The sequence below is a fragment of the Capsicum annuum genome, chromosome 10 (genome assembly GCF_002878395.1).
Source record: "Capsicum annuum cultivar UCD-10X-F1 chromosome 10, UCD10Xv1.1, whole genome shotgun sequence".
NCBI lineage: Eukaryota > Viridiplantae > Streptophyta > Magnoliopsida > Solanales > Solanaceae > Capsicum > Capsicum annuum.
Window position 1 is genome coordinate 197,913,737 of NC_061120.1, and position 27,793 is coordinate 197,941,529.

At 34.3% G+C, this 27,793-nt stretch overlaps 1 long non-coding RNA gene across 1 annotated transcript; it reads right to left on the reverse strand.

Annotated features, from left to right (window-relative positions):
• Positions 1–23,109: 23,109 nt before the first annotated feature.
• Positions 23,110–25,595, reverse strand: LOC124887618. The gene is made up of 2 exons (XR_007045382.1): positions 25,045–25,595; positions 23,110–23,387 (listed from the first exon to the last, which is right to left on the reverse strand). It is a non-coding gene; the product is annotated as an uncharacterized LOC124887618 (long non-coding RNA).
• Between the last annotated feature and the right edge of the window lie 2,198 nt (positions 25,596–27,793).

Consider the following 27,793-nt stretch of genomic DNA (forward strand, 5'->3'; position numbering starts at 1 on the left):
ATACTTGATCCCACCTATGTCATACGTCGTATCTTGGCTTATACCAGCCACCTCTAACCTGGAGAACCCATATATCTGCTGTATACTATGTATACCAATAACTATTTCTTCATGTTAATCTTTTTGAGGACTTGGTCCCGGAGAGGTGTAGGAATGTAAAGTTCAATTGGACTCGAATGAATTCACATACATCAAATAAAAGATAAGGATTAACAAGTGTCTACTTATAATAAAACGAGCAAAATACTATATCAAATGTCAACTTGAACAAACTATAATAATCACGCACTTAAGGTATAGATCATATATAATTTAAATCATCTATAAGTCGCAACAATACAACACAACCTAAACTACCCATAACCAACTTAAACTTCAAAATCTTAAACCAATACTCCTACCTTCTTACCTATAACCTGCAACCCCTATATATACCAAAAACATACGCACGATAGGAAAAAGAAGCAAATTAACAACAATTATTACTACCTAGATATTTACTTCCTCACAACCAAAACATACCATAATACTAATAGAAACAAAGAAGCAAATCCACTATGTATACTCCGTCATGATCCCAACAACACAAAACAACCACATACTTCCTCACAATCCCTTTCCAGCTACCAAATTCCCTCACGCCCCTTTATAGGTTTCTCAAAGATTTCAAGTTATTAGATCTAACTACTCATTCAATAATTTCATCTTTCGTGAATCGAAACATTAGAATTTTCCAACAGCGACTATAACTAAAAAAAATGAGCAAATCCCAAACTTGCGAAGTAAAAACTAGCTAGAACATGACTTAAAACATCAAAGTTAAAAAGGTGTCAAAGTGCAGACAAGTTAACAATACAATCACAAAAAAATTGACATTAGCGCGAAATAAGACGAAATGAACACAATCAGGTATGCCTTAAAGCCATTATGAAGATTAAAAAAAGACAATTGTTAAAGTGATAAAGATATTATTTTTTGACATTAAATGTTAAGTATAGAAACCATGATAGTTTACTAAGAACCTTTACGCCAAATAGAATAAGATAGCGAAGAATTAAATGTTGTTTTATGGTCTTGACTAGGGACTAGCAAAATTGAAAGCATATAAGCATATACTTCAATTCTAATACTGATTTTCAAGAGGAAAAAGAGCAATTCAAAGAACAAGTTTGTAACACCCCGAAAATCTGTAAAACACAATACTGATACCACTTTTACATTCTAATAAAAGTCTAAAGAGAGGGACTGAAATTACAATACTGACTCTAACTGACATCTGTGAAGTCTTTACTATACTGACTATAAATAGTTGGGAAGCTACTCCAATTATCGCTAATCAATACATATGACTAAGAAAAGACACAACATAAATAAATCCAACTGAAGTCCTTAAAGTAGGACTCATCACCTTGCTGGCTGGAATATGCAACTGTCTGAGTCTGAATGTGCCTACTAGATCTTGTACCAACATGATGAGACAATGTAGTACATAGACATATATGTGGATCAGTACTTTGAGGATGTACTGAGTATATGGGAGCGTATGCATTAAGTCAACAATATCATTACTTTTTATAAAACCAAGTATGCTGATATAAATGACTCACATAGCTTGAATAAATCTGAAATTTAAATCTCATAAATCATGAATAATGAAACATGTAGCATAAATCTCGTGAGTCATTATACTTAGTTTAAAAATTTGTATTCTCCTCTTATTCTCAAAGTTTGTAAGCAAAAAGGAATCTTAAAACAATAACTTTCAAAACTTATGCTTTTATCTTGAGGAGGATAGGACTTTGGAAACACAAGGACTTGGGAACACAAGGACTATAAAACTTTGGAGACTTGGAGATTCTGGGAACTTGGGAAATCTTAAAACAATAGCTTTCAAAACATATACATTCATCTTAAGGAGAATAGGGGACTTCTTTTGAAACTTAGGGATTGTAGAACTTTGGGAGTTTCTTCTAACCAACATAAACCATGTGAGCTGACATGGAGTCCAACGTCTTGCCCACGTTGGGAAGAATTGTTCTACCCTTTCCATCAGAATAGAACCTTAACTTTAGTGGTCACAATCTTAGCCCACTATGGGCAAATCAGAAACGTAAGGTGGCACGTAGTTCTGGGCATGAGACCTTGGAATTATACCCAACTCGGTGCTAAATACTACTCCCATACTTAGGCTCAGAACTTTTAGGAAATTCACCTTAAAACAGCACAAGGGTTTATAAAGAAAATCAATTATGCTTATCTTTGTTTTAAATCATAAACTGTATGAATAATGTGGATTCCTATCTTAGCTTGGTTCAAAGGATCAACTTTCTATATCAAAATCTAAAGATAGCTAATCATGGGATGCTTAAATCATGATCATTCTTGAAGTTTCAACATACTAACTAGAGCTTAATGACCCATGCTTCAATTTCATATCAAACACCACAAGGCTCATGCGTTATAACACAATTATTCATAATTCAACTTAAATTCTGGAAAAATATGATCATGTGCATAAATATTCGAAAGTAGACATGTAAATCAATATCCAAACCAGTTAAAATCTCAAAATCATGCAATTAGCAACATGGGGTATAAACCCTAACTTTAATTTCATAGAAATCATATCAAAATTAAGAAATTTGTAACTTAAAATAAGCTTTTGAGCACAAGAACGAAAGAATTGTTCTTGTTCAAACCCCACATACCTTATTTGGCTTGATTCAATGGAACAAGTTGACTTTTAAAGCCTTGAAAATGTTCTTGGAGGCTTTTCTTGAAGGTTCTTGAATGGTGATGTTTTGATTCTTAAATTTTCTTGAAGAAGGGTTTGAACCTTGTTCTTGAGGGTTGATCTTGAAAAGAACCCTAGTTTTGATGCAATGGGTGAATATGAAGTTATGTTCTTTGATTTGATGTAATTAGGAGTTTAAAAGGGTGGAAAAGACCCAAAAACCCCTTAAAATGGCTTTTAGTCGCTAAACGGAGGTGCGGGACGGTTTGGGCGACGACCCCTTGCCCCAGGGACGGACCGTCCCTCAAACCATCGCTTTATGGCCAGAAAACGAGCTTACTGCCTCAGTTGCAATGATTTGGGCGACGGTTCATCGCAGGCGTGACAGTTCGTCGGCCTTCCCATCGCACTTTGGCAGTCCGGATAGCTTACTGTAAAACGGATATAACTTTTTACCCCGAAAACGAATTTTGGCAAAATTAGTATCGTTGGAAAGATAATTCAATCATCTAACTGTTGGTGTGTCATAAGCTCAGAAATTCATAGTATAACGAAAGATATTCTCGTTTGAAGTTGACTGTACCAATATCCTTCTCAAGAATTCAATCGGTAAGAGATGTTTTGATTCGCCTAATAGCTAGGACATATTTGAGGCCTTAATACACATCAAACTTTATCATAAAACTACCAAATCACTAAAATTTATTTCTCATGAGTTTGAAGCATGGTTCTACTATCAGTTGGAATTCTCGAGGTATTACAATATCTCCCCCTTGGGAACATTCGTCCTCGAATGAAGTTGGCTAGCAGAGAAAACGGAGGATGCACAGCTGAAATAAATTACAAAAATGATTCTACATTATTCTAATCCTTTGAGTACTTCTGGGAATGCATGAACTTATAATAAGAATAGCTATATAGCTGAATATTTGATTAGAAGAGAACTGAATTAAGGAAGACTACCACCTTCGGCTGGATCTGAGTTCATGGAGAAGAGATGAGAGGTTTATGACATTAAAACTCGGGGTATTACAACACCCCCTCCTTAGGATCATTCATTCCCAAATGATACTAATTTGGTTGAAATACTAGAAAAGACTAAGATGATATACAGGATACTTACGGACTGAACCATGACTTAATATCTAAATCTGAAACTGATGCATGATGCATGTACTGAACTGAATTTCGCAATCTACTTGGATGCGAACAAACTATCTCTTGAAATGGTCATACTCACGAAATTTTAGGTAGTGAGACTAGACTAAATTAGAATATGTAAACTGAATTTCTGGTTGCACGGACTGAATCATGCTGAATGCTCTCCCCCAAATAGGGTATTTCTTCAACACCTTTCTAATGAAATTTCTAAGGCCATTAGGGAGAAAGGGCATGATCTGAACAAGACCTCAGAATAAGGAATTACAACATTGCTCCAAATATAGCATGGAACATAGACCTGTGAATCATAAGACGGGATAGAAGTACTAGGCCTCAAGCAATGCAACTTCTCACTTTAAAGCTTAGCCACACTTCTAAAATACTCTCTCAACTAAACTTTCCCCTTAAACACCATACTCATTGACTCAACCTATAATCCTTACTTGGCCGTTGAGAAATCAGTCTACCAAAGTCTAACTGAACCCAACTCTCTCGTTATGGTCAAGCCTAACTCAAAATCACAAGGTATTACACATAATACCATAACATAACACCAGTCAGAATCATGAATTCACACGCATCTGCATTTTTCACAACTTCTTTATCTCCAGAATAATCCTCATTACCACTCTAACAACTACAATCCACCTAGTACTAGATATTCACTAACACTCAATGCATCCCTCCGCATGTATACAAACATGACATTCAAGCCCATCTTCATAACCCTATATGCACTTCTAAACAAACGCTCATAAAATATCTTTTCCATATCCTACAAACCTCTATCAAGAACAACTTCCATGCACTATTCTTAAGAAGACATACATAAAATTTCAACTACTCACACATAGCATATAAAAGTTTAACTAACCATGACGTGTATCAACGACTTGGCCTCAATCCTACTTCACACTTATAGCCTTAGCTAAAATAAGCATACAATAATCTTCCATTAACAGGAAATGTTTACTCTCTCCCATCCAGACAATTGTTTGTCATCACTGTCTTGACCTAAGGAAAGGTAATAAAAGGTTAGAACATAAGGACCTGAAACATGTAGGGATACTGTGTATAACTTGACACTCAACCGATGCTTGAGGAATAGAATATTTAACATCATGAACTCATCAAAGAGGTCTGATCTGAGGACATGCATGATATAAATCCGAATTTCGCTAATCATTAAAAGTATTGCTTGAGTGCTTGAACTGAGCATACTGTAAAACTTGAGTACATGAGTCATGAGCTGCATGACCTAAATTTGGAGTCCATCACTTATGAAATGTGACTCCAACTGCTGAAAGAACTAGAACTCCTCATTTTGGGAACTAGGAGGGTACATGATTCTCTATCATATGCATGAACATAAACTATGATCATGGAACAGAAGCACAAGGTATGAGTAGGTATTGGGATAATTGGAAATATTGAAATAAGAATGGGTCGGGCGTTATCCTCTCTTAGGGTTTTCTATACTACACAAGCATTTTAACAAAAATCTGGAAGTCTGACTTGGTTACTCTTTCTGTCATCTTCCCCTCAGACTTAAGTTATCACTCTCAGTCTGTGAACCACTATATAAACTTTAATCTAATCCGCAATCACTTTATTCTAGAATCTGGGATAAAATCAATACACATAAAACTAAACTTACCCTGAAGGACTGTATCTTCACGTATAATACTCAATGCTAACACCTCCTTCTAAGATTCAACTCTTAAATTTCTATAGCCCCATAAGCCATCATATAACAACTTAAACACTTGCCAACTTAGATTCTAACACTAAACATGGATATCTCTAAACCTTTGTTGAACTTCCCTCATACTCTGCTAATATCACATCTTTAACTTACCACATCACCAACCTGTAACCCATAAGTTAACTGACAAGAACACCATATACTATACAACCTCATTCATACTTATCAACTCAAGGGTATTACCAATCATACACAAAACGTAATAACCTTAAAAAGACAAAGCAACATTATATTACCTTGAGCATACAGTTGCACATTATACTTGCAACACCATACTTAATAACGAACAACTAAACTCAAACTCTTTCATACATGGTTTAAGCCTACAAGATCACTCCCATATAATTAGCCGCACTAACTAGGGAATTATTACACCCACCTTGGTAACTATCCACTGTTCAAACTTAGTGTCTAGTGCCAAGCATGATTTGACAACTCACCTTACATACAATTCTTCCTCGAAAACTATAAAATATAACATCAAGAACACTATTCCATTAGAACTTCCGAGCAACAATAATCAATCAAAATCATACGGCCTATCTTATCATAATCCATTAACACATCCTCCTTCTAAACCTCATTACTATTTACCCTTTTATACATCTGAATTACTATCATAGCTCTAAAAGACTCAACTAAACACCCTCTTTGCCGCCTCAAGGGAAACCTAAATTAATACCACTAGACCACCAGACGCTTCATTAATATCCTATACTTTTCAGACACAATAAATACTATCAATAACTCTTCCCGTACTTCAAGCAACAACAATTCACCTTACTAATAACTCCGTCTCTACCTTCCACTAAACTAACACACAAGGACATATCATCTTAACACATCTTGATAACATGCATAAGCTTACATCTATACTTCCTACCACTCGTCATTCCCGCATCTTCTTAACCCAACTCGATGCTAAATACTACTCCCATACTTAGGCTCAGAACTTTTAGGAAATTCACCTTAAAACAGCACAAGGGTTTATAAAGAAACTAATTATGCTTATCTTTGCTTTAAATCATAAACTGTATGAATAATATAGATTCCTATCTTAGCTTGGTTCAAAGGATCAACTTTCTTTATCAAAATCTGAAAATAGCTAATCATGGGATGCTTAAATCATGATCATTCTTGAAGTTTCAACATACTAACTAGATCTTAATGACCCATGCTTCAATTTCATATCAAACACCATAAGGCTTATGCTTTATAACACAATTATTCATAATTCAACTTAAAATCTGGAAAAATATGATCATGTGCATAAATATTCGAAAGTAGACATGTAACTCAATATCCAAACCACTTAAAATCTTATCATGCAATTAGCAACATGGGGTATAAACCCTAACTTTAATTTCAAGGAAATCATATCAAAATTCAAAAATTTGTAGCTTAAAGTAAGCTTTTGGGCACAAGAACGAAAGAATTGTTCTTATTCAAACCCCACACACCTTATTTGGCTTGATTCAATGGAACAAGTTGACTTTTGAAGCCTTGAGAATGTTCTTGGAGTCTTTTCTTGAAGGTTCTTGAATGGTGATGTTTTAATTCTTGAATTTTCTTGAAGAAGGATTTGAACCTTGTTCTTGAGGGTTGATCTTAAAAGGAATCTTAATTTTGATGTTATGGATGAATATGAAGTTATGTGCTTTGATTTGATATAACTAGGTGTTAAAAAGGATGAAAAAGACCCAAAAATCCCTTTAAAAATGACTTTTAATTGCTAAACGGAGGTGCGGGACAGTTTGAACGATGACCCGTCGCCCCAAGGACGGACCGTCCCTCAAACCATCGCTTTATGGCCAGAAACGAGCTTACTGCCTCAGTTGCGACGGTTTGGGCGACGGTCCGTCGGCCTTCCCGTCGCACTTTGGCATGGCAGTCCGGATAGCTCAGTGTAAAATGACCATAAAGTTTTACCCCGATAACAAACTTTGGCGAAATTGGTATCGTTGGAAAGATAATTCAATTATCTATCTGTTGGTATGTCATGAGCTCAGAAATTCACAGTATAACGAAAGATATGCTCATTTGAAGTTGACTGTACCAATATCCTTCTCAAGAATTCAATCGGTAAGGGATGTTTTGATTCGCCTAATAGCTAGGACATATTTGAGGCCTTAATGCACATCAAACTTGATCATAAAACTACCAAATCACTAAAATTTATTTTGCATGAGTTTGAAGCATGGTTCTTCTATCTGTTGGAATTCTCGGGGTATTAAAATGTTACTCATAATCCACTAAATAGTGCATTCACCGAATTCCATACATATAAAGTAGACTTGTGTTAACAAAGTAAACTTTACTGATTTAAATATTTGGTTGAGTGAACACAAAAAATACAATCATGTTTGAAAATTTCTTAACACAACCTACTGTCATTCAAATTCACAATTTGTTTATATCAGTTTAAAAGAGCTGAATCACCGATAATTGAAATAGTCTTTTAAGGAATTAACTAACCTCGAAACAAGCAGAGTAATTTTCAACTAATCACAAAATAAAATTAGTCATGAGAAATCAAACGCGTAACCACAACTCGTCAAAATAATATTTTTTTTAAATCCTAAGTTTCTACAACACACAATCCCACTATTACACTACTTGCACGAAGAAGAAGAAATAATGAGGGAATGTAAAAGAGAATGATGTGTTCACCTTTTTTTAGCGGCGAACGGGAATTACGAGCCTGTCACATCGGATTTTCTCCACCAAAAACTCGACTTGGACTTACCAGCGTTGAATCGTTCTTGCGAAAATTTAGACGATTTCAATAAATTTCACCATGAACTTCTTGGTTACGTGAGATTAGAACAATGCTCCTCCAAAATCTCTAATTTTCCCTAAAAAGTCCTCTCATTTCACCCTTATCCCTCACTATCTATTTATAGGGAAAAGAATTAGGGTTTTTCAAATTTTAAATCTGAATTCAAGTTGATTTTTGGGAGAAATTTTGAATTCCATAGTGTGACAAAGAGGAGAGACGTTGGGCATTAGTTACTTACTCAAAATGGTGAATCATAACTGAAAAAGACTAAAGTCGTCTAATTTTTAGCCATAGGTGGTTGTACCAAGAGGATAAATTGGTAAATAGAGGGGAATGACTAGGGGCAAACGTTGTATTGTTGTTGTTTGTTGTAGTCCAATTTTTGACCGTTGCACGTTGTTGACACTATTGTTAAAGCCGAATATTGTTTCATTATTGAAGTTGTTGTACGCGCTGGGGGCTGTTAACGTTGTTTTGTTAAGGTTGTGTTTATCTGAAAAAAGAGGGGTAGATCAGGTAAGCAAAAGGGGAAAAGAGCATGGGCTGGATTGAGTTTTTTTAAATTAGGCCTGGGTCGGCTATGCTATTGGTGAAGTGGGCCGAAGTTGCAGCCGAAGCAAATGGGCCTGGGGTGGCCTGGTGTTGGGGTGATTTGGGTTGCTAGTCAACCCAAATTTTTAAACGTGAAAATGGGGCTGGGGTGTTGGTTGTTATTTAGTTTAAGGGAAGGGGGAGTTTGACCTGTTGCAGTTGACCCAATTTTAAAAACAAAAATGGGAAAGAGGGCTATTTTGGGTTTAGGGGGTTAGATTAATTAGGATGTAGGGCTAATTTATTTAATAAATAGACCTAAAGTATAATTTTAGTCAAGTTTATTTAAATTTAAACATATTGAAAACTCAATTGGTCAATTGCATTGCAATTATGGCCAAATTGATTTCAATTATAATCAAATTCAATAAATCGACTAAAATTAAAATAAAATTCAATACGAGTTATTAATCGATTTAATTTGGAGCTTCTTGGTTTAACAAAATCAAACAAATATCTTTCCAAAATTTATTTTGACAACAAAAAATATATGTAAATCAAGACTTTCTCCATTTAAATCAATTTTCAAGATAATCCTTGATTAAAATTTAATTTTTCGTAAATGGTTATTTAAGTAACAAAATTATGCAATCTCGTAAATACAAAAATATATAATCACTACTTAAAATGACAAAATTATGTACATAAATATTTTAAATATCTTTAATTCGGGTAAAATAAATGTTGTAAGTTTATTTAACACCGAACAAACTCAAAATTAAACTTAATCTTGGAGGGAAAAAATTATGCGTCAACAATCAGTAGAGATCTTGTGAAGGACAAGTACATCCACTATGATTGGGATCGCGAGATATTGTTGTAAAGAACCAAGATTGGAGTAGTTCAGTTTGCAACTTTTGGTCCGCAGACGAGTGGTATTTCTTCCAGTCCTATTGCTGGAAAAGAACACAATTCAGATGTTGAGTTAACTTTAGATTCTCCTATTTTGAAGACCACGTCACTAACTGAAATTTATGAGCAATGCAATTTCGCTCTTGTGGAACCATCTTCTTTTGAAGAAGCAGTAGATCATTGTAATGACCCTTTCCATATTTACACTTATTTTTATCGATTGAGCTTCTCCATAGCTGCCCCAAGTAATTTATGACTCGCTGAGACCGGCGATTCGATCACCGGGAAGTTCGTTTGATTTTAGAACCAATCCTTTGTTTAGAAATCTTCGCTGGTTCCAAATGCCCACCAGGCAAAAACTTCAGCGAAATGACCTCAAATTGAAAATCTGACTTCTCCATCACGTTTGAAACGTCAATTTTAAGCTAGGGAAACCCTTGGTTCAGGTCCTAAGGCTTCTGATCTTATTTTGAACTATTGAGTGCATTTTATTAAAAACGAAACTATAGATGTAGGCCGCACTTTTTACTGAAACGAATCTTGGATGAAAATTTTAATGATTCCAATGAATTTGAAATATGGTTTACACTCAAATTTCACTATTGGATCTTGTTATTTGGGTTTCGAATGAGTTTTGAGGGTCAAAAATAAGTTTTTGACTTTACTGTCACGGGGATACCGCGTCTCTCCGCCGAGGGGTTTATAAATAGACCTCAAAGTCAGCGAATTTGTGGATTTTTCCTTCATTTTTGAGAACCTACCTAAATGGGTATGATAACTCAAAATTGAGTCTTGTGGGTGTCTAAGGAGCTTGGTGAATATTTATTATCATGATTTTCACTCGGATTAAGGTAAGATTTCATCACTTTATTGATGAATTTCTTGATTTTTGACGCCAAACCCCAAATTCACTGGGCCCAAAGATTTCTTGTTTTTCACCCATTTTTTAGGATTTTGATTCCTTGTTCATGTATGAACGTTGGGTTGACTTCGAAAACGCATTTTTCATAAGTGGGATCCACTTAGGGTTGTTTGACGTCGTTTTTAGATCCGAAGTATAATAGTGTAATATGGGTATCATTAAACTCGTACTGATGAATCGATTATGATTTTGATAGTGTAATGATATTTTAGGGATTGTGAAGTGAAGAGTGTATGGTGCATGAATTGAGGTTTTGTGATTTGGCCTTGAGGTAGGCTTTTGTCTACTTTTCTTCATAGATGATGTGTGATATATGTTGAGTGAAAATATGAATGTTAGGCTTGATTATGATTAGGATAAGTTGGCCTTGATTGTTGATGTTTGGAGATTAGATAAGGACTTTGGACCCGTAAAATGGCATGTTTATAACCCTTTTGAATCCTATTGCTTTTCCTTTCTAGTTTAGAATTATTATAGCATGGTTATGATGTAAACCTATGTTTGGGATGTGGTTTTAACATTTGAAGCATGATTAGTACATTTGACCAATTTGGACTAACGAGGTAGTCTTGAAATCGTAATTTGGATAGAGTTGATTTAAGTACCCTTGTTTCTAGTCAATGACTTACTTGATATCTAAAAGATGAACTAGACACCTTAGCCTAATTTGGGGCATAGCGTGCCTAATTATGGAAGTGAAGGATTAGAAGTGGGATCATCCGGCCCATTAAGCCAAGACTTGTGTTAGCCCTTGTAGGCTTAGTTGCGGATAATAGACTTAGTTGAGACTAATGAGCCTTATTTATGAGATTTACTTAGTGAATTAATAAATTGTGATGATTTTCACCGAATTGTTATTAATGGACTATAGAGACGTTAATTTCCCATAAATGTGATATTGGGCATTTTGAGATATTATTTCTTCTTAATTATGATATTTGGCCCATAGAAATGCATTTTCCTCTTAATTATGATATTTGGCCCATAGAGATGCAGGAAATTACATGTCAAAGACCCAAATACGAGTGACTTTAGCTATTTGACTTCAATAGAAATATCTTTAAAGAATAACTTTCCTTACATTTTAAGTATAGTACAAGTATCATTTTGCCTCTTTACACCTCAAATATATTTTTAAACTTTCCATATCAGTTGTCTGTAAAATTTTATTTTTAATTATTTTTACCTTTTTTTTTAATTTTATTATTCTATTTTTTTATTACTTTTACTTTTTAATTTTTTCTTTAATTTTATTTTTATTATTTAATTCATTTGTCTCAACCTTTATTTTTTCTCTTTTTTTCTTTACTCTCAAACATTATCTATTTCTTCATTTTTTTTAATTCATTTCTCTCAACTTTCATTTTTCTTTTATTTTTTGTTTTTATCATTTCTCTTTTTTCCCCCCTCATTTATCTCAAATTTTATTTTTATTTTTTCCTCTTATTTTTATTTCTCATTTTTTTTAATTCTTCGCCTTTTTCATCTTTATTTTTTTCTTGTCTTTTTTTCTCAATCTCTTTTTTATTATTTCTCTATTTTGTTTGATCGTTTTTTTTCTCATAATGTGGTAGTGTCAACTCTTATTCATGGTGCATAACTTGTTTAAAATTCCTTAATTTATAAAACATCTCATAAATCAAGACACAATATCGTAGAGTCAAATTTTGTCCGTGAAGCGTAACTTTTTGTTTAAAAATCCTTGGGCTAAGTCTTGTCTCTAAATCAAGCGTTATAGAATATCTCATAAATCAAAACATAATATGATAGTGTCAACTTACCCATAGGACATAACTTGTTATTTGAAAGTCCTTGGGTTAACTCTTGCCTCTTAGAATTATAGAATATCTCATAAATCAAAACACAATGTGGTAATGTCAACTCTTGCACATGGGGCACAACTTGTTACTTAAAAGTCCTTCGACTACGTCTTACCTCTAAGAAAAGAGTTATAAAACATCTCATAAATTAATACACGATGTAATGGTGTCAACTCTTGTCCGTGAGGCATAACTTATTGTTTGATGCTCCTTAGGCTGAGTCTTTACATCTAAGACAAGATTTATAGAGCATTTCATAAGTAAAAAAACAATGTATTAGTGTTGAATCTTGCCCAATATATATAATTTGTTTGAAAATTCTTTAGATAAGTCGTGCCTCTAAAGCGAGAGCTATAGAATATCTCATAAATAAAAACATAATGTGGTAGTGTCAACTCTTGCCCGTTGGGCATAATTTGTAGTTTGAAAGTTCTAAAGCTAAACTTTGTCTCTAAGACAATAGTTGTAAAACATCTCATAAATGAAAATATAATGTGGTAGAGTCAAATCTTGTCCGTAAAAAATAATTTGTAGTTTGAAAATCCTTGAGCTAAGTCTTGCATTTATGGCAATAGTTGTAGAATATCTCCTAAATGAAAACATAGTGTGGTAGAGTCAAATCTTGCCCATGAGGCATAATTTATTGTTTGAAAGTCTTTGAGCTAAGTCTTACCTCTAAAGCAGTAATTGTAGAACATCTCATAAGTAAAAACATAACGTGGTAGAGTCAACTCTTGCCCGTAGAGCATAATTTATTGTTTGCAAGTCCCTGAGCTAAGTATTGCCTCTAGGATAAGCGTTATAAAATATATCATAAATCAAAATACAATGTGGTAGTGTCAACTCTTGCCCATAAAACATAACTTGTTGTTTGAAAGTCATAAGTCTTACCTCTACAATGTGGTAGTGTCAACTTGCCTCTATAATGTGGTAATGTCAACCCTTGTCCATGCAACGTAGTGTATTGTTTGAAAGTCATAAGTCTTACCTTTATAATGTGATAATATCAACATTTGCTCATGAGATGTAACTTGAATAGAAGAAATCAAAGAAAAGAACAAAAATAATAAAATTACAGAAAAAGAAGAAAATTAAGAAAAATATTAAAAAAATAAAAATCAAAGAAAATGTAAAAGTTGAGAGAGAATGAAAAAAAAAATAATGGTTGATAAAAATAAAATAATAAAAAGAAGGTCGAGAAATTTTTTTTTAAAAAAAAAAAAAGAAAAATCAAAGAAAAATAAAAAAAAGTTTGTTTTTTTCAAAAAGTAGACATTGAGAGGTGTAAGGACAAAAAAGTATGAGAGGAAAAAAGAAAAAAAGTAGGGATTGAAAAAAATCAAAAATAAAAAGAGAAAATAAAAAATAAAAATCAAAGTAAATTTAAAAGAGAAAAAAGTGAAAGTTGAAATATATAAATATGTAGTTGTTAGCCATTATGAGGATCATTTAAGTAATTTAATTCATTGGCAAGGACAATTTCGTCCAAAAAAATATTAGTTAATAGATAAAGACTATTTTAAGAAAACTTTTTTATTTGGAGCTAAAATTTAAAAGTCACCCCAATTTTGGTCTATTCTTGAAATTTACCCATAGAGGTGTATTTTCCTCTAAGGGTGTGTTTGGTATGAAGGAAAACATTTTTCAGTTTTCTTATGTTTGGTTAGGTTATATATTTTGAAAAAATATTTTCCAAACCAACTTATTTTCTCTAAATCTAAGGAAAATGACTTCCTTTCAAAAAGTAAGGAAAACATTTTTCAAAACTCTCTTTCAACCTCACTTTAAAGTTGAAATGTTCACACAATTCTCAAAATCATCTACCCCGCCCCTTGCCCCCAATACCCTATCACCCCTACCCCTCCCCTACCCCTATCCCTACCAAGCACCCCTTCCAAAAACAATATCTACATTTTATTACAAAATTCAACTTTTCTCTTACCCCACACCCCTACCCTCTCCCCACGACCTATAAAAAAAATAAAAAATTATTTTTAAAATTTTTTAATTTTTTTCTTCCCCCTCACTCCCCTACCCTGACCCTTAGCTCCTACTACCCCCACCCCCACCACCACCACCTCCCCCCGCACCAATTTTAAATAAAAAAATTAAAACTTTTTCTTATTCCACCACTACTACCTGTTTTGATACCCACACCCACACCCATCCGCCTACCAACCTTCCCAAAAAAAGATTTAATTTTTTAATTTATTTTTAAAAAAAATTCTAAAATATATTTTTTGAAAAATATTTTTTCATTCACCAACCAAATATTAGAAAATATTTTTCGAAAAATATTTTCCATCCACTAACCAAACATAAGAAAACAAGTAAGAAATCAACTTGTTTTCCAAGAAAATATTTTCTATGGAAAATATTTTCCTTCATACCAAACACACCTAAATTATGGTATTTGGCCCATAGAGATGCATTTTTCTCTTACTTAGTGATATTATGCCTTCTAGATGTGAGATGTCTCATATATGTGAGATGATTATATATGTTTCGGCTTATAAATATGATTATTGATATGAGTTTTGGATACGTATATGGGCCTAAGGCCGTGATTATGATGATGATTGGATATTCGAGAAGTGTTTATCATTATAAAGAATGCAATTACAGTTTATGAGTATGCATATATCTACTTTTATACACATCTCTACGATATGGGATGAAGGAAGATGCAGTATTTTTCTTACGACTTTATTGATTGGATATTGGTGATGACAAGCATAGATTCGGTACATTCATGATTATTATATCGGCAACTTATGTGATTTCAAATGAAATATGATCGTATGGTTGTTCTGCTTAATTAAAGATTAAGCTATGTGGTAGTTAGTTGTCTTTTAGGAGACTATAGCACTTGGTGACTAGGAATCAAATGTATTAATTAATGAATCTTGCTTAGTTGAAATATGATAGTTATCGATGGTTGATGCATGGCTAATGATGATGTCGGGTTTAGCATAGGTGAAGATTAGTGATATTGATGACTAAGTTTATAATGTTTATTAATTGTCAAATGAGGGGTCGTGAATTAATGAGGTTAAATAATAAGAAGTGATGGTAATAAAGAGGTGTCGAGTTAATAATGTAGAAGCGTTGCTACATGCTTGATTAATGAATAGTTAAATAAGAATTAGTTGATAACAATGGTTAGTTAATGAATAATGTTAGTTAATAAAAATGGTTAGGTGATAAGTGGCTATGTGTTGTCTAATAATAGTTAACGGATATATGATGATTAGTTCATAATTTGGAATAATGGGTAAATGGCTATTATGGTTTAGTGATGAACCTTGAAGAGATGTTAGATGTTGGATATTTAATAAATAATGGTCAGTTGCTATCCCTTGAATAAGGATAATGTTTAGACAAATAACTAGAGGTCACATGATGCCGAGTGAACTAGTGGTTTCATTACAAATAGTGTTGATTAGCTAATAACGAGTAGTTAGGAAGTAATGTCTAGATAGATACCTTATGGTGAAACGATTATGTTGATGAGTATATTAGTATATGTTATTCCATAACGGTTGTTATGATGATATTTATACCCGAAAAGGCTGGAGGATACTATTGTGATAATATTGATCCCCGATAAGGTTGGAGGATGCTATTGTGATGATATTGATACTCGACAAGGCCGAAGGACACTATTGTGATGATATTGATACCTGAAAAGGCCGGAGGATGTCATTGTGATGATATTGATACCCAGCAAGGCCGGAGGTTAATTGCAATGATGATGGTCATGATGATGTTAGTTATGATGAGCTGTGATATTGATTATGTACCATGCATTCATTCATGCATGCGCATCGCGTATTACCAATATGCACCCATGTCTATCAATGGGTATGGGACTGTTGTATGGATATAGGTGAAGAATATGCCTTGTGTTGTTGTGTGATGATTGAACATTCTGAGTCTGGGCGATGAGGGTATGCATAGGCTCAACTAGTTATTTGGTTGTCATGAGTAGCCGGTTATTCGCTCTGTTATTGATATTGTTATTATCATTGTTATGATCATTATTATGGTTAGCTTATGACAGATTGGTCATTGATCCAGTATCGAGAATTGAGGTATGTCTTTGGCCTCTTCTATCTTATGATGGTATTTTTGTACACGATTATATCATGATTAGCAAGCAATATGGATTGGAAACCTTGAGTATGATAGTATTGAATCCTGATACTATCATGATGAAGTCTTAGAATAAGGATATGATGATCTAGACTACATTTTGAGATGACCTCATGTTTACGTGTATGTATATATATGTATCTAGCTATATAAAGTTATGGCACTACCGTATATCCCTTTCTTTATTTATTCATATTGTATATCCGTTTCTTGACCTTATATCTTGCTATATATCTTTCTTTCACTCTTTATTTGTATAATGGCCTGGGATATATGGTATAGTATTGACGTCTAACGAATGTGGCTGGAATAGGATAGTTCACCTTGATACTTCCTTAGTCTTGTTTTGTCCTGGGATATATGGTATAGTATTGACGTCTGACGAATGTGGCTGGAATAGGATAGTTCACCTTGATACTTCCTTAGTCTTGTTTTGTTAGTCTTGTTTTGTTAGACTCTTGGACGTGAACATAACAGTTGTCCCTTATTATTCTCATTGACTTATTATAGAAGCTCTAGACTCTTGGGTGTAGTTTCCATTCTGTTTATATGATGTGTATATCTACTTTATCTTTGGAGCTTAGTTAACAATTACCTACGGAGTACCACTCATTTGGTACTCATACTACATTTCTGCAGCCTGCAGATCATAGTATGGGTTATCGTCGTTGATTGTGCATGAAGCCATGGTTCAGAGACTTAAAGTGAACTCCTGACGCTCAGAGTATTACTGATTTCTCTTTTTATATTAGACCAGTCTCTATATTGAATGCAGAGATAAGTTGTATTAGTGTATTCATTTGTACTTCACTTTGAAATCTTCTTACTGTAAAAGCTCTTGTATTGATACCACTAGGTTTGTGGATTTCATTATGTATTTGTACTACCCCATATTTCTCAAGCTCAACTTAGCTCTAAGTCCTTGACTGATCCAATACAAAATTTTTGAAGTACTAAGTATTTTTCAGTTTAGAGTCTGTCATTTCGTAGGAAATTCAACCAGCTTTCCAACGATATAAAATTCGTCCAAGTCTAATATTCGGGTGAAGAGTTAGAGCTATTTTTAGTGTAACAGTGTACCAATTTAGCTGTCAACACGTCGCAGAGCATGACCAAACAACAATTGTCAAAAACCAGTAAACCTCCGCAATCACGACGCGTCATGCCAAGGCTCATATTCACAATCGTCCTTTTCCAGTGTTCCAATGCGATTCCACCGCGCCGCGCCACCAGTCAATTTCTCAATTGTCACTATCCAGTGTGACTCCGCAATCATGGCGCGTCGCGCCGAGGGTGAAATTCCCATTCAGTAAGGCACCGCGATTTCACTGCGTCGCGCCAAGCTTCCAAGTCCCAGTTGTCAATTTCCAGTGGCCCGACGCGGTGGAGCCAAAAATCGAGATTTCTAGCTTTCAGTTCCGAGTTTTAAAATTCCTTTAAGGGTATTTGGGTCTTTTCCCACGACCCTAATCAGCCTAAAACATAAGATTTAACCCATTAGTGATCTAAATAATCATCACTATTCAATTCCTCTTAAAACATTGAAGATCCTTTTCTCAAGAACAAAAACCCTAGCTCTCAAATTCAAGGTCAAACCTTAAAAACTCTCTATCAATCCTCTCAAATTCATTAACTCAGGTATGTTAAATGTTCATTCATGATTCCTTTCACCCATGGTGTCCAAGTATCTGATTTTAATTATAAATTTATAATCTTTTCAAGTTACTTTGTTTTTAAATTAAGTTTTCAACCAGGAATCTCCATGAACTATGATTCTACACCATGTATGACTGAAATTATTGTTGTTATTCAACTCCCCACGTTTTAATGTTATCATTCATTGAGTTAAATCATGATTTAGTGCTATTCATTTTGAATTCATGCTATTACTACAAATTTCATAACATTCTCATGATTTGATTAAGCTGTGAACTACAAGTGTTTGATAAAATGCCTACAAGAATGAGTATTTGATAAATGTTTTTCATGCTAAGTCCTTTAAGCTTAATATTGTGTTACTATTTTTGCTTTTGAGTCTAGGGGGTAGTGAATACCTAAAAACCATAGTTGTTTTACTTAGCCTTGTCTCAGTATCTTCAGAATAACTTCAGCTTATATCATGAGCATTACAATAACAGTCAGTTAAACTCAGACTAATCAATAACTCAGTGTCATTCAGTTGGGAGTAGTATTTAGCAACGAGCGAGTGTAGGGATGGTGACTTCCCCGTCAGCTAGGCAGAGTCGCTAGTAACAATCCCTAAACTCTAGAACTACTTAGCCAGCGTAGGATATGAAAAGTCACCCGTCAATATAGGCTTGACTATCTCGCAGGGGTCACCCATTAGATTAGGCTTGATACCCTTAGTCTTTCGGGACAACAAAGTATACCAGTTTAGTGAATCCACACAGCCATCGTTAGTACCCGTGGCACGGTACTAGCACCCTTCCAACTGGGGTTAAAGGTTGGACCCCAATTAGCTCAGATTGGGGCATGTCGGTTAGATGATACCTCCCACAGTCTCAGTTTAGTTATTCAGTTTCAGTTGTTTGACCATGACATACAGATATTAGTGATTCAGTACCAGATTTCAGTATTTATAAACTATATTCAAAATATGTTATACGCTTGGTCATGTATTTTCAGTATTTACAGCCTTTCATGCATACTCAGTGTTTACAGATTTCACTTATTCCTATGTACCTACAGATTTCATGCGCTCTAGTTAGTGTTTTATGTCTTATATGTATATTTAGACGGTTATTATTCCTGTTCATGAAACCATGCACGTTAGCCTACCTCATTTAGCATACCAGTACATTCAAAGTACTGATCAAATACTCTTTCTTTTTTCGCTATGATATATTATATCATAGGTTTGGACGTCCAGTTCCCAACTCGCTAATAGTCTTCTCAGATCCTCAGCAATAGCAGTGGTGAGTCCTCATATTTCGAGGATAGATTAATTCATTTCATGTTTTCAGTTTAGTAGTTAGTGGAGTTAGTTAGGGCCTATCCCATCAACTCACAATTAGTCAGTTTGAGGCTTTCAGACACTACTATGTTTTTTTTTAGTATTCAGACTTTAGTTAACATGCCAGTTAGTTATTCAGTTTATCAGTAGCTTATCAAATTCAGACAGTTGTTTTCCAATTTTTACGATTTATTTTTAATCTCAAATATTAAAACCTTATGGCATATCAGTTATTCTTCCGCATTTATGATTATGTTATTCAGTGCTCACAGCAGGTACCAGCTCATGGGTTAGCTTGTGGTCCCTCGGGACTGTAAGCATCATGTGACGCCCAGGGTGTACTCTTGGGGTGTTACAGTATTTGACCTCTTATCTTATCTATTCTGCATTTCTTTTATATATAATTGAGTGGTCCATTACTAGTCATTCCGAACTATGGGATGGCTTGTCTACTGGTGGGTTATAGTAGGCGACATCATGGCATGAGAAATTGAGTTGTGACAAATTGGTATCAGAGCCTAGGTTTCATCAATGTGTTAGTATAAGAGCTAAGTTTTAGTAGAGTCCTGCTGATCAGTGCAGAGACGTCTATAACCTACCTTGGAAGGCTACAGTGACATTCTAGGAAATTAACTTCTTGATTCCTTATCGTGTGTCCACATTCGTATGAACCTCGAACACATTCTTTTATTCTATTTTATCCCCGAAGGACGATGCGACATTGTCGATAAATGTGGACGAGAATTCAACATGTGTTTTTAAAGTTTCAGCGTTCATCAGATTAGAGAGTCAGAGTTAATATTAAAGATCTTCAGTGGCGGCCAAAAAAGAATTTAGGCCAGCTTAGGCTCCAGTTGAGCTTGTGACTACTTCAACCTTTGGGGTTCTTGGGAGTTCGAGTCATGTTGTAGATCCTTCTCAGCCATGAATGACATTTTATTCATCAAGTAGTCCTTACACCAGAGGTGGATCTAACAGTGTTCATCAAGTTCTCTACCAGTTTTGAGTATGAGATTGGATCTCTCATGTGGTCCAGGCATCTTCCCATGCCATATTATTTTGAGCCAAACTTTGGTGCATGGATGTGTTAGAGGATTATTATTAGAGGATTATTATTGTCACTTCGTTTGGTGTCGGAGCACTTGATAGTAGCTGAATATTCCTTCCCTCAGGGTGTTGATTATGAGAGGACCATAGAGAGTGTAAGTTTTGGGACTTACAGAAATGGCGGCAAGAGGCATGCCATCAATTTAGTGTTATTGGTATTTTATTTGAAAGCGAGGATTCTTCTGGTGGAGTTCAGCTTCACCTGCAACCCATCAGCTCTAGGCAGACAATATTACATTCTACAAGTAGTTCTTAGAGTAGTCGTAATGATCATGGACAGTGGTCATGAAATAATACAAACTCATACACATTTGACGCTTAAATTACTACATCCATATTCACGTCATGAAACCAAAGGAAACAATGAGCTCAAGAACATGTAGTTGATCACTCTTATAAGGCCTTCTCGTTCTATATTATTCAGATAGTGATTTAAGCCATATTCTCTAATAACCACATACATCACATATCCGCATGTAAGCAACCCGTATGATATAAAACGAAATATATTTCGTATTCAAGTGTCCAAGCGAGAAAAATTCAAAATTTCATGACGCTCAACCAAACGTCTGTAAATATATTAAGCCTTTTTGAAAACCCCTTTTGCGATAGGATAAAGCAGCTAGCATCTTATAAACATGTAAGCCAAACATTTGCACAATTTACATATCTTGAGTTTTCAAAAAAAATTAGAAGAGTGTATGTAGTCCATGGCTACAAGGAAATAACTTTAAAACAACTAGTTGATGAGAATTTGCCGATGAATACATAATCAAACATTATAGGAAAAGAAAAGCGCATTTCTTTTCTTCCAAAAAGAAAACTTCTGGTAACTACACCTCAAGACAGACCAAATTTCCAATTGTTATGGAAAAATGTTCCCGCAAAAATGGACAGCTTTGAGGGCATCTTTAAAATCGTTTCATCTTGAGACGAACAAAATAAGACAACAACATAGGGTACTTAGTTTGCAACAGAACAGACAACTTGTACAGATAAAACGTTCACACAAATGAAAATTTCTTCATGTCTTGGACATTTGATCATGACACTACAAAGCATCTAAACGAAAAGGAGAAACGAGACCAGACAGTTTTCTTAAATTCAATTCGTAAGGAAATAGACAGCAACATCAAATGAGATAGTCATACGCCATATAAAAATACTAAAGAATTGATTGAAGTGTTACTCTAACACGTAGTAAGGAAGATCGAAAGAATGCTACTATAGGTTCTAGATTCAACCAAACTCTCAGAAATGTTCAAGGGGTGCTAAAGGGACGCAGTTTCCCTAGAAAAGTACTGATTACACGGAGGTCAAACCCACTAGACAACTCAACTATGAGGTCTCCAGATAATCATGAAAGTCTAAGAGATAGTGAGACGGGACCAAACTAACAGTCAGATGGATCTGTTGAGGGTGAACTGCAAAGTAGAAATAATCTGAATGCCAGCTCATCCGCTAACTAGACAAAATCATCGACGTTCAACCGCTAACTAGACAAAATCATCGACGTTAAGTTTAGAAAACACATCAAACGAAGTCCAAAAGCCATCAATTGGCTCAAGAGCTACTGATTTGGCCAGGCTAACGAATTTCACAAAAGAATTATCTGTGACAACTGGAAATATACGTGCTCAGCTACAACTAGAAACAACCACACTTCGACGCTCCATCGTTTCTGCCTAGAACTATTTTACAATTAAACCTTTGAACTACACTTATTGGATGGTTTGAACTTTTTCCAATATTGAAACACATAATAGAATATCTTGATGGACAGTGGTCATGAAATAATTCAAACTCACACACATTTGACGCTTAAATTACTACATCCATATTCACGTCATGAAACCAAAGGAAACAATGAACTCAAGAACATGTAGTTGATCACTCCTATAAGGCCTTCTCGTTCTATATTATTCAGATAGTGATTTAAGCCATATTCTTTAATAACCACATACATCACATATCCGCATGTAAGCAGCCCAGACGATATAAAACGAGACAGGAGAAGTGACGAACAAAGCAAGACGGGATGATGCACATATTCCTTCTAGATCTCACTCCACAAAAATAACAAGAAAACACAAAAGGTACATACTGGACAGAAGAATTCTGAGGAACATATCGTCCTATATAGATATCTACAGCTTATCCAGACAGATAAAATTTCCCACAACTTCATTAATGTTTTTCTGCTATTATAGATATAAAAGTATAAATATACATTAAAGAATAGATAAGGCAAGGAAAAAAGTACCTTACAACAAGTTAGTACATCATAGAATGTCTTCAACTATAACATTTTAAAAATATTAGCTACACAAAGGTAAAACATAAATGCAGAACTACAACTACAGAATGTTATGGAAGAATGCCATTGTTGTTGATTTACTTTACAGGAAAACAAACAAACGAAAACAAAGAAACCAAAGAAGGGACAATGAAGTTAGTGACGAGAAAGGGGGCCTCTATTATCAAACTGAGTATCGGTCGAGAGCAGCGTCATTTAACCAATAAATTCCTGTACTCCCAACACATATTGTCATTAAGGAAACAAACAGGAAACTAAGATAAAATTAGGAAAAAACAAATTTTAATAACTACCAGCCCCTTTACATCGTGATCAAATGGGCTTTTTTTACTATAACATACCAACAGCTAGCAAACAAATAGGGGTCCAAATGGTTGAGAATCAAAACAGTGAAGAAACATGAAGCTTTAACTCCGTATTAACCACTTTTGCATTTTTAATCTTATCTAGAGACACAAACTCACATATCATCACTTATTCTTTACCGTAAATCAACAAAGGGATGATTGACAATTCCAACCAAGCAGTCGCATTATTGTATATCATGAACAGAAAGGTACTAATCTCTTATGCGATCATATCTTGAATGAAAAGGAGAAGAGAATCATTTAGCAATCGATGTTCAGATGGATATTTTCCTTACTAGTTTATGGAAAGCTGGCAGCCCATTTGACAACAAAATTAGTCGATAAGTAAATTTAGGCCAAAACCAATCATACTTCATCTCGCAAACTCAAAGAAACTTCGGGCAGCCACATATTTGGCACACTTGACATAAAGGTAGCATAGTAAAGATATAAAAAGTTCACTTCACAAGCCTACCTTCACTTATTTTTATGAGAAAAGGAAAGTATCGGAATAAACCAAGTTCAAAGAGCCACGAACTTGTCAGAAGTTAAGGCCTCTTGGAACGAGAGCAAACTGAAAAGAACAAAATACCAAAGCGCACCTAACGTAACACACATCAAGAAATTAATAGGCAACAACAAACACCAAACTCAAAATTAATTATTATATTAGAGAGTTAGAACTAATAGATCAAGGGAGAAAATTTGGCGGATTTTCCCATCTTGTTTAAGGAAAAAAGATAAGGCTGCATAAATCATGATTCTGCATTATTCTGGATGCCCATTTGTTAAGAGAACAAAATATAGTTAAATCAAGTTACCATTCCTAGAAGATCCTAGTTAATACCCGATTTATTCATACTTGAAATTGCAAAACATAGGACTGACGCTTCCTTTCATCAAATAAACCAATCATACTCAAAACTATGGTCTTAAAAGAGAGAATAATAAAAAAGGAGGAAGAGAAATAGTACTTAGCACACGTAATCGTATGGACTTCCTAACATTCTAATCGAAGGGATATCAACAAACCGAAACTGACCTGATCCAAACGATTGTTACCTAGAAGCTACTCAAACAAACAATGAAAAAAAGAGCTAGAAGATTACTTTAAACTCATAAATAAACTTCAATCAATGCTTCCGCTAAGACTAAAAATACAGAACAAACTTCACATTTTTTTGCCAAATTCAGAATCGAGACTTTATCCTTGCACAAAACAGGAACAAAAACTTATTGTTAATCATTTGAAAATGCTAAATGCGTGCATTATGCAAGTTTGAAACATCGACAACAGCAACCATACAAGCCCATCAACACTTGAAGCTTTTCAATATCATATCAAAAAAATTAAACAAAAACTCTCAAAACAACAACAAATGCACATATTTCAGTCAAGACCAGCCATGTAACGAGTTGCCTAACTTGTTACATCCAACAAAGAATCGAAACAGCAACACAATTTGTTTAACAAATACTGATTTCGATAAAGAACGGTGTAGAAAGGGTGAAGTTTGTACCTTTTTTGGGGGCAGTGAACTAGGGCGTTCTTGTCGGTGATTCGAGCTCATTCTTCAAGTGCATACGATGAAAGCGATGAGAGTAATCAAAGTGTAACCTGAATCTCTTCAATTCGAACTCGAATTCGACTCCAATTAAGAAAATAAAGAGGGACCGAGAACTTGATCTTTTTTCTCCTCTTCCTTAATGAGTGAATAGAGGGTTGTGTTTATAGGAAAAAACTCAGATCCAACTTCTTCCAGAAGCTAAGAATTCAAATTTCAAAACTAAGAAAGAGAGGGAAAAGGAGTAAAAGTTTTCATCATGAAGTGATAGAGAAGACAATTGTAGCTGTTGGCTCTGCAAAAGCCAAGAAATCCACCGATTTGCCGTGATTGAAGATGGAAGCTTGGTATTGAATTTCAACGTGAAGAAGAGGGAATTCAGGGATATGTCGTGTTATATTGTCGATGTTGATGTTGCTGTTGTTGAACTTTTGCCCACTGTTTTGCTGATAAATCCGGTATTTGGAGAATGGGAAATAGTAATGGGCCGGGTCAATTTTGGCCGATTTGGGTTGCTGATGTTCTGGGTCGGGTATCATGTTGGGTTGCTATTATATGTTGAGCAAAAAAAATGGAATTGGGTTGGGTTTTGGGTATTTGAAGTTGGGCCATTTTAATTTTAGGTTAAGCAAGACAAAATAAACTTTTGGGCTGAAATAAATTAAGAAAATTGGCCCAAACGGATAACTGACTTATCTAATTCTCCCCAATCGATTTCATTTGATTAATTTAACGATGCTTATTTGTTCGATTGATTTAACGCGTATATATAAAATTTCAAATATGTAAATATTTTATATTTTTAGCTATAATTTGAAATCAACTAAATAAAATAGAGTAAATTTGTAAAAAAAATAAGATACTATAGCAAGGATTATGTTAATACGCTACCCCATATATATATATATATAAAAAAAAAATTTAGAATAAGTAAGAAAATTAGAATTTTAAATATATTTATTTATTATTTTTTAGTGAATTTATAAGTTGCAAAAATAAGGAAAAATATCATTTTTTGAAATATTAATGTAAAATAAATAAATAAATAAACAAGGAAAATGTATTGAAAAAATATCCAAGAATCATAAGCATCGAGAAATTAATTTTTATGAAAAGGAGAGCCAAAATTGAGTGTCGACAACATAACCATTCCTAATAATCTTAACACAGAATTAAAGTCCCTAAATACGTTGTAACACTATCAAATCCCTATTTCATCTTTCAAAAACACAAGAGGAGAAAAATCAACTTAGGGTTTGGATATTCAAGTTTAAAGGGTCAATTTCTTCGCGATTTCTTCGACATTAAGGTACGTGGGGCTATCCTAAACTCCTTGGACATAAGTTTTATGGTATTTATCAGGTTTAAAGATATATAATCATGTTTGCAAAGAGGGTTTTTGACATGGTTTTGAATAACATGTATTATGAACTTGTTTGATGAAAGTAAACGTTTGTTTTGAAATCCCCTTTTATAGAATTGAACTATAATCATGTATACATATACATTTTTAGTTTTGCAAAGATTGATTGAGAGCATGAATAATGAAACCCCTTTCTTGTTATGATACCTCTTGATTATACATATTATTGGTTGTTCAATTGCATGTTTTTGAAGCATGATATAAATGTTTTACTAGTGTTATGGACTTAATATTGATTATAAATTGAAGAGAGGGTGTTTTCTTATTTATAAATGTTCAATGTGATAATTGAAAGAAGTGCAATGATTGTTATAAAGAAATTGACCATCATGTGTTAAAGTATTGAAAAGAGAGAAGCTTTGCAAAGGTTTTCACATGTTTTAAAATAAGAACTCTCTTGTATTTTTTAAATATTTTGGTGGTCAAGTGATTTGATCGGATTGAAAATCCAAAGTACATCACTATAAGACCCCACAAAATTTCTAGCTTAATTCGGTCCTTTAAGCTTGTTAAGGGGTCCCAAACTTAGAAAATTCTAGCTAAGTTTCCAGACTTAGTTTATTTTAGCCTTCAAAAGTTGGCAATCTAATTTCGCGACCTTAAAGTCCTTTAAATGCCTATATCTTAATTAATTCATGATCAAGAAGGTCAATAGATATTCTCGAACAAGTTTTAGATTTTTCAAACCTCGTTTAGACCATGTTCGATTGACCAAAATAGTGAGTTGACGCGATGTAGGCGCGTCATGTCGTCCATTGCGGCGACAGGTGAAGTTTTCCTCAGCTCAAGGCAATTTCCAATGAACCGATGCAATGTCGGCGCATCGCGTCGGTTATCGTGTTGGTACCTTCGATGCGCCGTATTATCTGTAACGTCGCAGGGCACGTTTTCTATCTTTTAAAGCCATGTCCTTAAGGGTAATTAGCTCTTTTTCCCCGACCTTCAGCCTTCATAACATGAAATTTAGCCCTCTTTTTGCTAATTATATTCATTATTTCACAATTGCTCAAGAACAAGAAAAATCCTAGGTGATTAATTTCAAATTAAAAACTCAAAATTTCTTCCATTAATCTTCAAGAAATTATCAACCAAAGCATGTAAAGTGTTCATCCAAGGGTCCCTTCTACCCTTGTAGTTCAAGAATCTTCTTTCAAAAATTGAATTATAATTTTCATGTTGTAGGGTGAATTAAATCCATGTTGATGTGTTGTATGATTTACAAGTTAAAATCTTTAATATGTTTAATGAAATTATGTTAGCATGTGGGTTGAAATCTATGAA